Raw genomic sequence first — 12,500 nt, forward strand, 5'->3', positions numbered from 1 at the left:
TACAATCACTTGTCTTTTGAAAACATGCAGATTCTGTTCATACACCATGTTTCCGTTCGTACAAAAGTGCATGTTTTCGTTCGTACGAAAAGCGTTTCCGTTCATACGCATTCGTTAGATCAGAGTGAAACAGTCCCCCACTACAAGTTATGTGTATTCCAATCGTCTTCAAATAGCACAAAGTACGAATGCGTGTGATATTGGACCTATGTGAACCATAAGATGAATTGAATTTGCATAAAACAGTTTTGTGTCCGTTCGTACTGATTTTGACGGAAAATGTGTCCGTTCGTACCACTTTCATCAAATTGTTTTTGTTTTTACGCTTTTCATGACGTTTTTGATTTTTGGTAGAAATCTTGTGCAATTAGCCTTTTAAAACCCCTAATTCGACTTATGTATAACCCATAATTCATGTTGTTCATGAGTGCAACAACACGCGACTGTGGCTTTTCTGGTGCAATACCATCCCTGTTTATAATCTTACTAAAGAACAAACATTTTGATAAGTGTGTCTTCGTCCAGTTTCCTTACACAATGTCATTTCAAAGATCTGAACTCATGTGAAACCTGTTCAAAATATGTACTCTTTATTTCTTGAAAAAAAAGCAGATGCTGTGTGCTAAAATCGGCGCATGTGTATAGTTTGACACTTTCATGGCGACTGATGTGGGCATGATAATCCCCTTTGATTCGAAAGCCCTTTCCGCAGGGGTCATAATATTATGTGTAGGCCCAGCCTGGGTCTGCTGCATGCTTGTTTTCTGCATGTATATTTATTATATGTTTCGCTTGGTTGCAAAGATTGCTCCGCACTGATCGCACACATGGTCCTTCTTTTTTAGTGGTGTGCTGGTGGCAAGCGCCGTTGGCTCTGTGCTGACTTCAACGTTGCCACTAATGTCCAGTGTACTGGCGTTGATTACTGCCTCCTCAAGAATGGAAAGATGCACGGCCATTTGAAAGTAATCTAAAAACAAGTCACGTAAGGCGAAATTACTGCATTTATTCTTTCAATATCACACAAGCGCGCTGCCCACACGACTTACCACAACGTTTTTCCCCAAGCAAGTGACGAAAATAAGGCTGTATGAACGGAAACATCCTGCGGATGAACGGAAACATCCGGTGGATGAACGGAATCAGTTGACACACCGTGTTTGTGTGCAGACTCTCCTCGGTGTCCAAACACCCCCGTGTGTACACGCAAGCACAAGACCAAGTGCGCACGAAAAAGATCCTGTAATCCATGTCAGAGTTCGGTGGGTTATAGAAACACGAAAATACCCAGCATGCTTCCTCCGAAAGCGGCGTATGGCTGCCTAAATGGCGGGGTAAAAACGGTCATACACGTAAAATTCCACTCGTGCAAACCACGAGTGCACGTGGGAGTTTCAGCCCACGAACGCAGACGGAAAAGAAGAAGAAGAAGTCGTTTTCAGTTTCGCCTGCTTAAAATGATTGCGTTGTTGTTGTTGGTTTTTACCATATCTGTTTGTCTGTCTTTCTCTGGGACTGTCTTATCTTATCCAGTTTATCTGTGTTTATTTACTTGTCGTTTGCCTGTTTGCTCTTGTGCCCGTTTGTTCGTATTTTGTTCCGTTCGTCTATTATCTCCCCCCCCCCCAATGCCACCCCCCCCCCCCCTCCCCCCCACGATCGCAGGTATAATCTAACACTCCACCCCTTTCTTCGACAACAAGCCTGGCCCCTTCAAGACATTACTCATACAGAGACATTTCACGCTCAAACATGACAAACTCAATCCAAGACTTAACCCCGCTTAGTCGGGCATTCCGATCATTCCAATGACCTATTCAGTCTATCGACGATTGACGGAGTTCAATAACAACGACATGTAGGCTTACGGCGAACTTCCTCAGACCCAGCACACATGCGACAAAACAGTGGACCCCCCCCCCCTCCCCCACGCCCTTTCGAGACACTACCCCCTCCGCTCCCAGTTAAAACAGAATCCCCGTTTAAGAGCTTGTTTTCTGAAATGTGACACTCCACCACGGATTGAAGTCGCATGTCACCTTTGCATGTGATTTTCATATTTTTACATTTTCCTAAAGGGTTTGTTATGCGCGATCCAGGGGTGAAAACCGTTTTAGAAAAGAGCAAAAACTGTTTGAGTTATAAGCCTGTGAGTAAGGTGACCCTCACACTGTTACCAGACACTCCCCGGACTTATATTATAGCGCAGAACCGCGCGAGGTGACATGCGACTCATTTCGTGGTGGAGTGTCACAAATGTTCAGTTCACAATCACTGTACATTTACTCTCATTATAATAGACTCCCCGATTTCTTGTAAGACCTGGTTTTCCCAGATGTGTTTGAGACTTAAAAGGGAGTTCCCCTTTACAACCCTACAGCAGACCATGTTTAGTGCGGACATATATATAAGTACGACGGCTTAGCCTTTAGGGCAGGTCAGGCTGTGGGCTATCACTGCGCGACATCTAGCAAGACGGAACAGCTGAACGACGTCATGCAAGTTGAACATATTCCAACGTTTGATTTATATCTCACTCACACACACCCACACACACACACACACACACACACACACACACACACGCACACACACACACACACACACACACACACACACACACACACACACACACACACACACACACACACACACTGTTTAAGGGTCGGTAGCATATGACACTTCGACATTGAAGAGGCAATGTACAACAACCAAAGGCAGTCACGTTTTGCAGGAAGTTTGCATTTTAAAACTTCCAACACTTGCAACAACTTTTTGTGGGCTTTCCGGTATTACCGTCTGTTATTAGCTAAGTGCAGACGGGTATGAGGGGTTCCGTCAGGCCCGCCTAGAGACGTTGTATATTCACAAATAATTACGTAGAGCAGAAAGCTTACGTGTAATGCCGCTCTGAACAGTTAGGATGTAGGATTTAGCAGGGTGGAAGACTGAACAAGCGTTTTTATGTGTTTGGTTGGTCTCTTCTTTTGGTAGTGCAATAGCGTTAATTATGGATTGTTGTTATCATCATTTACATAAAAACTTATCTGTTAATCCAAACAATGATATACTTACTGTGATGTTCTTAACTACACTTTAACATGGAATGTATGTATGTATGTATGTATGTATGTATGTATGTATGTATGTATGTATGTATGTATGTATGTATGTATGTAGGTATGTATGTAGGTATGTATGTAGGTATGTATGCATGTGTGTTGGTGTGTCGGTGTGTCATGTGTGCAAGTAAAAAGGGTATTGTAGTTGTACATATATTACTTCAGATATTTTTGTTTTGTTGTTATCATGGGTTTTATGAATTTTCTTCTCTTATTCTTTTATAATTATTAATTAATGACCTATATGTGCTGATGACCAATTTAATTTCCTTTGTTGGATCAATAAAATGTTATGAGTTATGAGTTATTAGTTATGAGTTATGAGTTAACACCTTTCATTTTGGGATTTGGAATTTCCTTCTGTCTGTGGAGGAGTGTGTATGTGTGTGTGTGTGTGTGTGTGTGTGTGTGTGTATAGGTGGGAAAGGGGCGACAGCGTGGGGAAGAGGGGCCGCGGGGAGTGGGTGGGTGGGTGGGGGGGGGGGGTGTTAGAGAGAGATGATGATGATGATGATGATGATGATGATGATGATGATGATGATGATGATGATGATGATGATGATGATGATGATGATGATGATGATGGTGATGATGATGGAACTTGATTTTACAAGGACAGAGGTTTCAGGCTTCGCCTTTTCTTACGACCTGTTTTTGCACCTTATACACAATTATAATACATGATAAGCAAGTAGAACGAACGGGAAACAGAGAAAGGGACAGACATGATTGTGTGTGCGCTCGCTTTGTGGCCATCCATTCGCCTATTGTACTTGAGTCCCCATCCCTCTCTTCTTGTTACCTTCAGCTCCAGCAAGTGCACCTATCTGCACCCGAGTTTATGTCTACATAACGACAGCACTCCTTTAGCATTAAAGTGAAGAGCAAACTTCCTCCTGTCTACGACTATCCATGTTTGAATGAGATGCATCCGCTCGTTTTTACTGTTTCTGTTATTTAATAGTAAAGCCGTTAAGCCTGGCGAAGTCTACTACGCTAAAGGGGCAGACTATACCTGCGCAGTTTCAGCGGCACAGGCGAAGCACTGCATTATTATTGATGCTGCGATAGGGATTATGACGAGTAGTTGGCCTGTTTTCTTTTCACGCAACGTGTATACATAGCGGGCTGGGATAATCTGCAGTGCGTCGTCTGTCCTGCTGAAGTTACATAGGTGAGCGCCGGGCCTAAGTATACTTCGCGAAGTCTGCTGCACGGAGCTTTAGAACGTGTGCTTATTTCTCCGTTATGTCAGCACTCCTCTAGTGATAAAACAAGAAGGGGAAAGGCCCCAATTAACGGACACTTAAGGTTAAACCCATTTTTCTCACAAAGTATATAACATAGCGCAATTTTGAAAACGGATTATTGTAGATCTAACCTACCTTTATGTTCATGTTGAAAAAAATTGAAAAAATCTGTTATACTTTAAAAGTTATTAAGGTTTGAATTTTTCGGCAAATTGTCCGGTTTTGGGGAACCTACTGCCTAAATCCGGACAGGGGGTCACCAAAGTCCGGACACAAAATTCGCTGCTTAATAGAGTAACACAAGTTGCTGAAACCATGTTTTAATTAACAATTGCAACCGTTTTCTTTTTTGTGAACGTTCATGTATTTTTACATTTAATTATTATGTTGGTTTTTGCAACTTTTGTCAGTCAAAAAGCAAGTTTTTATGAAGATATGTATCTTTTTCTCGAGAGAGGGTTATGCGTTATTTTTAGTCAAGCGAATTAACCGCACGTTCAACTACACACACACACACACACACACACACACACACACCACACACACACCACACACACACCACACACACACACACACACACACACACACACACACACACACGCACACACACACACACACACACATATGTATTACATATTGCCAGGGACCTATATTTTTTACACATATTACATAGTCCGTTATTTGGGCGCACGTGGTGGACGGTATTTGGCAAACCCCACTAGTTGGAGTTACAATGCAGCTGTTGAAAAATGCGTTCATTCAATACGTCGTATTGCATGGTATTTACTAATAGAGTGTATGTACTATCTACTTCAACCAATCAATTCATCTTAGAAAGTCGTAACTTCTTGCTGCACTTAGTTTACAAATGTCTAAAATTACAGTGAGAGTCCGAAAAACAGAAAACCACTTCCCGTGCAGAATGCGTGCGTTCAGTCGCCATGTTATTTTGGTGCGAAGTGTAAGGGGATATCACTTAATCGTTTCGCGCAAAAAATTTTTTTTTGTGACCTACCATTTCTGAGATATCGCGTGTCCGTTATTAGGCGCCCGTCCGGTAATTAGGGCCTTTCCCCAACCTGTCGCGTAAGGCGAAATTACTACAGCTGTCGAACTCGCGGAATGACACTGAAAGCACTGCAGCTTCGTCAATCCTCGCTAGAAGGAAATCGCTCACTTTCCACGTGCAGAGCGCAGTGAAATTGACAAGCCAGAATAGCGCGGTAGCGTATTGCGCTCAACAGGAAAGCGCGCTTTTCTGTATTCTTTCTGAGCTTGTTCTGAATACAACATATCATATCTATATGTTTTTGGAATCAATAAATAATAAAGAATAAGATTAAATCATTTTTGGATCGATTTCTTAAGTTTAATCATAGTACTAATTAATCTTTTTTCGTTAATTGTGATCACATTTTAAGAGTAAACATGACATATGTATATATTTTAAGATTCAGAATGTAATGAAGAATACGATGCAATACATTCAACATCTGTTTGCAATAATGTTATTTTAATGAGCAAACTCATTAATTAATTTTAAAGCTTCCTAGCTGAAATACAATACCAAAGTCCGGGATCTGTCGAAGATTACTTGACCAAAATGCCAACCAATTTAGTTGAAAAATGAGAGCGCGCGTGACAGTGCCACCTCAACTTTCACAAAAAGCCGGATATGACGTCACCAAAGACATTTTTCATGAAGATCGGTCGAGTAGTTTTCTCTGAATCGCTCTACACACACAAACACGCACACACATACACACACACACACCACGACCCTCATCTCGATTCCCCCTCTAAAACATTAGTCAAAACGTGACTAAATGTAACAAGCTTGTCAAGTGCGACTGGTAATTTAAAACCCTCTTGCCTTCACAGCAAAAAAAGCAGACAAACCCTTTTATTTGAAAGGGAGAATTTATTCTTCACAAATTCTTGAAAGACCCAAACATAAGTATGCATGCTTTTCTTTTTGTATTTAGCTGTTTTGCAGCAATACAATCTGATGCTTTTCTCAACGCGTCAGGTCAGCCAAAACGCCCGCAGAACATAGTACTGGAACTCACTGATTGGAATACGAACAGATTTGGAAAGCTCGTAGTCACACCTGTCTCGATAAATAAGCGTCGTACAGAACCAGCGCCCTTCCATTAATAAAACGTGTTTGAACACTAACACTGTTCTCCTGGTTGTAGTAACTTTCTTTTTTAGAAATCTATACCAAGAGACTCTTCACAAATGCAGCGCTTCTGATAAGAAAGCTCTTTCCAATAATATGTATCAAGATTTACCTATAGTTTTAAACATAACATATTTGTGATGGCATCAACCAGGTTCTCGATAATCATTCCAAGATTGGCTCAAAAATCCTGATCCTACTATTCTGAACTTACCTTAGAATGTTAAATAGTTGTTCTTATCTTGCATCGTATTTTTAAGGTTGTTCCTGCTACTTATAAGCGGGTTTCATCGTTGTATTGTTGAATGACACGTACTGGTGTAGCTGGCTTCGTGATTAGTTAGTTTGCTGCAGGGAGTGGGCGAATGAGTTTGCGAGAGCGGGTGAATTCATTTCTTTATTTACTAGAATTCATTTGGTTTACGAGTATTGTCACAAACATCGTGTTCTCTCTCTACCCCCCCCCCCCCCAGTTTGTTCTTTCATTTATCTGTAAACATCATACAAGTAAGCATCGATTAATGAGGAAACATATTTGCAAGTTTAGCATGAGATGCAAGGACAAGGTCTGCCATCAAAAAGCACTGCTGCGACAATCCACTCTATTGGGAAATCGACCACCATGTAAACACGATGAGGGCTCATCTGCCTGTTACCGATATGCCGCGTTAGACTTCATGCCGGCGCAGACTCACTGGCTCTATCTGACAAGACCTTGCCGGTACACCTTTGATTTTCCATTGTATGACCCTGTTTCAATTAGAGAACATTTGTGACCCTCCACCACGAAATGAGTCGCATGTCACCTCGCGCGGTTCTGCGCTAGGCAAAAAAAAAATCCGGGGAGTGTCTGGTAACAGTGTGAGGGTCACCTTAGTCACAGGCTTATAACTCAAACAGTTTTTGCTCTTTTCTAAAACGGGTTTCACCACTGGATAGAGCATAAAAAACTCTAGAAAAATGTAAAAATATGAAAATCATGCAAAGGTGACATGCGACTCATTCCGTGGTGGAGGGTTACATTTGCACAAAACCGACTTGTAGATAATCATCCCTGTCTGTTTGAAATGATAACGGTATCTAGTGATTAACACGTTGAGTTGTGTCAAAATCAGCATCTGGCCATGAGATCAAGACATGTCTTTTCGTCTGTACAGTCCTGGGAAGACTCTCATTCGCTCTTCTCTTTCAGGCAGCGCCTAGCCAGGTTTGCTCGGAGGGGGGTGGGTGACTAACTGACTATTAGGGTTTAACGTCCTCTTAGACCAACTGGTCTATATTGGGACAGGTAGTGGTAATACGCTGAAGATATGGTGTGATACTTTGATTCGAACAAGCCCGCTGTGGCTGTCTTCTTCGACACACCAGCATTGAGTTTGTCTCGTCAAAGTATCGAAATACGATCATGATATAAATCAGAGACGAGAGATGATGATGCATGCGTGTCCTCGTGTTTTCCAAGCCCTGAGACTTTCGCTGTGAACGTGGGATCTTTTTCGTGCGCATGTGTGCACACGGGGGTGTTCGGACACCGAAGAGAGTCTGCACAAAGTTGACTCCGAGAAATAAATCTCTCGCCGAACGTGGGGATCGAACCCACGCTGATAGCGACCAACTGGCTACAAAGCCAAGCGCGCTACCCACTGAGCTACGTTCCCGCCCCGGGGGGTGGGTGTGTAAGTGAGGTAAAGAGTTATATTTATTCAGCTGTATTTCTCGATCACTTTGTTCTATGTGTTTCGGGTTTAAACTCAGAAGTAAACTATGATATAAGTAGAGGTTACACGCCGAGTCTCAGTGATTATCAAAAATAATGGTCGAAGTTAGCGGATCATGAAAAATGCGAGCTTTAGCGAGCTTTTTCATGACCGCGAACTGAGACCATTATTTTTTATAATCACTGAGACGAGGTGTGTAACCTCTTTATTCCTCCTTTCTTCAGTTATTCAAAGAAAAGAGGAGTTTTTTTGCGAAAGTTTGATCGAATCCTATTCTCTCAACCAGTCAACCTGCGCAGGCGATCGATCAATGCGCGGTTGTATAGTTCCGTGCAAATCATTCCATTCTGTTAACACTTCTTGTCAGTTTTCCTATTTTGGGCTAAAATCAAGTACACAGATATGCTGTTATTCTGCTGTGGCGGCAAAGGCAGATATTGTGTGTTCTGTATATGTTTTGGTATCGCTAAGGATAATGTTTTTTCGTCAAATGGGACTAGCAGACGAACTTTTGCACCCGTGTTCCAACGTTAAAAACTGTATGAAGTTCAGTTTTCTGGGGAAAATAGTGTATGAAACCCCTTTATGTTGTTTAAATTGATGAGATGTGTGCATTTGGTTGCGTGTGATCTGTTTATTAAATGAAATATTGTTGAAAACTGACCGTCGGATTGCAGTCTGTTGTCGAAGGAACTGAGTGAAAAGAAGGGGAACTACTCTTGTCGCTAGACAAAGTATGAGTTACTTGCCTTGGGAAATTGCTTGTGATGAACGGTTTGATCTGGATTCAGAAAACAACCGAACTCATGGGTTTTATATGGAGATTCATGTGTTCAGGCCTGTAGTTGTTAATTTAAATGCGGTATGTTTGTATTGTTTGCTCCAGAGATGTATACTTCGTACATTAGAGCGTTCGGAACTTTTCAGTCGCAAAAAGTAGTACCGAAACAGAACAACCTCTCAACCCATTGCACTATCGAGGATTCAGGCTGTTGCTGGGTCGTTATTTGTTTGGTTGCTGGGTCATTATCGAAAAATAACTACCCCTACAAGTTTACAGAGGTAAAGAAGCAGAGGGGGGAATAAAACAAAAATATAATTCCCTTTCCCTACAGAATAATATTCAATCCAAGAATGCACACGTTTTTCTCTCCCCCCCCCCCCCCTGCATACAATGCCATACAAGATTCCTTCCAAGATTCAACAACCTTTCATACTTTCAAACTTTTTTCTCCTTCAGAATGTATCATTCATTTTGTGGTTTTTTTTTAGCCCACAAGGCGATAACGTATTAATCAGTTGCGTATGTATTGCCTTTTATATTGATTGTCGGTACCAGCTAGCATGGTGACGACTTAACCACGTAACAGTCTTTAGAGAGAGAGAGAGAGAGAGAGAGATTCAGATTCAGATTCAAAACTTTAATACAAAGGGATAAAGGTTTTAGGCAATGCCTAATCTTCCAACCTGTCCCTTTTAGACATACATGACATTATACATTACAATTATATATTTATATAACATGTATTGAACAGCCAAACGAATAACTAATTAACTAAGAATTTGTAATCAGGTTAAAAGTAACAAAACACTAGTTATAATAACGTGGTTCATTGATTATTAAAATGATGATTAAGATGTTATGCAGTAACAGTTATGATTTTAAAGCGTAGGGAGAGAATTATTTTTGACAAAGATATTTTCGAACATTTTTTTTAAAAGATGAAAGGGTTTGACATGTTTTACAGTACATTGGAAGTATATTCCACACAAGCGATCCCCAGTAGGATAAACTAGATTTATACAAATCAATGCGTGGGAGCGGTAGCGTATAATTCAAAAGCCTCGCTCTACCAGGAGGACGCTCAAACAGGTCTTGGATGTATGAAGGTGTTTCATGGTTGTACATTTTAAACATGAAAACACTAGCATTTAAAAAGAACTGCTGATGTAGCGGAAGAATGTTCAGTTGAGTGTATTTTTCTTGAGTAGTCATATTGGGATCTCGGTTTAATAACTTTACACCTCTCTTGTGAAGTGTGTTTATTTTCTTTATATGAACATCACTGGCATTGCACCAGACAGTAGATGCATAGCAAATGTGAGAGAGACAGTGTGCGTGGAAAAACATTTTGAGGGCATCCACAGAAACAACGCACCAGAGCTTGTTAAGTAAGAAAAGGTTCCTAGAAACTCGTTTATAAACTGTATCAATGTGAGAGCGCCAGTTAAGTTCATCATCAATTACAACTCCAAGCACACGGTGTTGATGGACTTGAGCAATGCTAACTGTACCATGCATAAGATCAAGGCTCAGAGGCTGTCGCTGGTGTTTTTGTCTTGTGGTTATTAACATGCTTTTTGTTTTCTTAGGATGCAGTGCCATTCTGTTACAATTACACCAATCATTAATATTTGCTATACTTTCTTGAGAGAGAGAGAGAGAGAGAGAGAGAGAGAGAGAGAGAGAGAGAGAGAGAGAGAGAGAGAGAGAGAGAGAGAGAGAGACACACAGAGACACACAGAGACACACAGAGAGAGGGGTGGGGGGGGGGGGGAGAGAAAGAAAGGGAGAGTCGGAGAGAAGGAGAGAAAGACGGAGAGAGAGAGAGAGAGTGAGAGAGAGAGAGACAGAAAGAGAAAAGGTGAGACGGAGAGATAATGGCAGAGAAAGAAACAGAGATAGAAAGAGAGAGAGCAAGAGAGAGAGAGAGAGAGAGAGAGAGAGAGAGAGAGAGAGAGAGAGAGAGAGAGAGAGAGAGTAAGGGGGGAAGGGGGTGGGGGCATTGTGTGTGGGCAGAGAGAGAGAGAGAGAGAGAGAGAGAGAGAGAGAGAGAGAGAGAGAGAGAGAGAGAGAGAGAGAGAGAGAGAAAGAGAGAGAGAGGGGAAACGAGACAGAGATAGAGACAGAGATAGAGACAGAGGATACAGAAAGTCAGACATCAAGCCAGACAGGCAGGCAGACAGACGGACAGATCAACAGTGACATAGAGACAGCGAGACATAGTCATACATACAGACAAACTGAGAAAGATCGACTCACTTCGCCTTGTTACAATAATCCCCTTGATTGTTTTGTTAAGCTGTTAATGGGTGGACTCTTGACATCTTTAGCATTCGTGTTGTATTCCGACTTGCGAATCAAACTTCATGTCTCACTGTCCTTACGTTGCTTAAAAAGTTATCTGGTAAACTTCAGTTCTGAACAGGCTGTCACCGCGTTTGACTGGCTCTACGGGTGTGAGCTGATTTCACATGAGTATTATTTTCTGAGCTGAGAACCACAAACTGTTCATATAATTTTTTTTCACTTGTCTTTTCGTGGAGCTGTCATAGCCGGTTGGTAGCGTGTCGGACCCTAAAGCTGAAGGTCCTCGGTTCAAATCATGCAAAAGTCAACATTTTTTTCTGTTCCTTACGGTGATTTTTATTAAAATTGCAAAATCATGGAAATTGACACATTTTTAAACATGTGAAGAATTTGACAATTTTACTTAAACGGATTCACCTGATCAGTGAATTCACCAAAAAAATTGACTTAATGCAATAAAGAGCGAGCATCCTCCTCTCTGTATGAATAGACTTGTTTGAGAGAGCGATGCATTTGCGTACCTTCTCTGTTAGTGTTCTTTGGTTATGTCAATATATATCTGCTTTTCTTCTCTGCCAGTGTTCTTTGGTTATGTCAATATATCGGCTTCTTCTCTTCTCTGCCAGTGTTCTTTGGTTATGTCAATATATCGGCTTCTCTTCTCTGCCAGTGTTCTTTGGTTATGTCAATATATCTGCTTCTCTTCTCTGCCAGTGTTCTTTGGTTATGTCAATATATCGGCTTCTCTTCTCTGCCAGTGTTCTTTCAATATATCTGCTTCTCTTCTCTGCCAGTGTTCTTTGGTTATGTCAATATATCTGCTTCTCATCTCTGTCAGTGTTCTTTGGTTAAGTCAATATATCTGCTTCTCATCTCTGCCAGTGTTCTTTGGTTATGTCAATATATCGGCTTCTTCTCTTCTCTGCCAGTGTTCTGTGGTTATGTCAATATATCTGTTTCCCATCTCTGTCAGTGTCCTTTGGTTAAGTCAATATATCTGCTTCTCTTCTCTGCCAGTGTTCTTTGGTTATGTCAATATAACGGCTTCTCCTCTCTGTCAGTGTTGTTTGGTTATGTCAATATATCGGCTTCTCTTCTCTGCCTGTGTTCTTTGGTTATGTCAATATATCTGCTTCT

The 12,500-nt window shown here is 41.4% G+C and overlaps 1 protein-coding gene and 1 long non-coding RNA gene across 2 annotated transcripts in view; both read left to right on the forward strand.

Annotated features, from left to right (window-relative positions):
• LOC138980199 (uncharacterized) overlaps positions 1–12,500 on the forward strand; it is an 85,599-nt gene that overhangs the window by 27,638 nt on the left and 45,461 nt on the right. The window lies entirely within an intron of this gene.
• Positions 2,597–3,437, forward strand: LOC138980888 (uncharacterized). Its single transcript, XR_011460480.1, has 2 exons — positions 2,597–3,136; positions 3,181–3,437. It is a non-coding gene; the product is annotated as an uncharacterized lncRNA (long non-coding RNA).

This window comes from Littorina saxatilis, linkage group LG11 (genome assembly GCF_037325665.1).
Source record: "Littorina saxatilis isolate snail1 linkage group LG11, US_GU_Lsax_2.0, whole genome shotgun sequence".
Lineage (NCBI taxonomy): Eukaryota > Metazoa > Mollusca > Gastropoda > Littorinimorpha > Littorinidae > Littorina > Littorina saxatilis.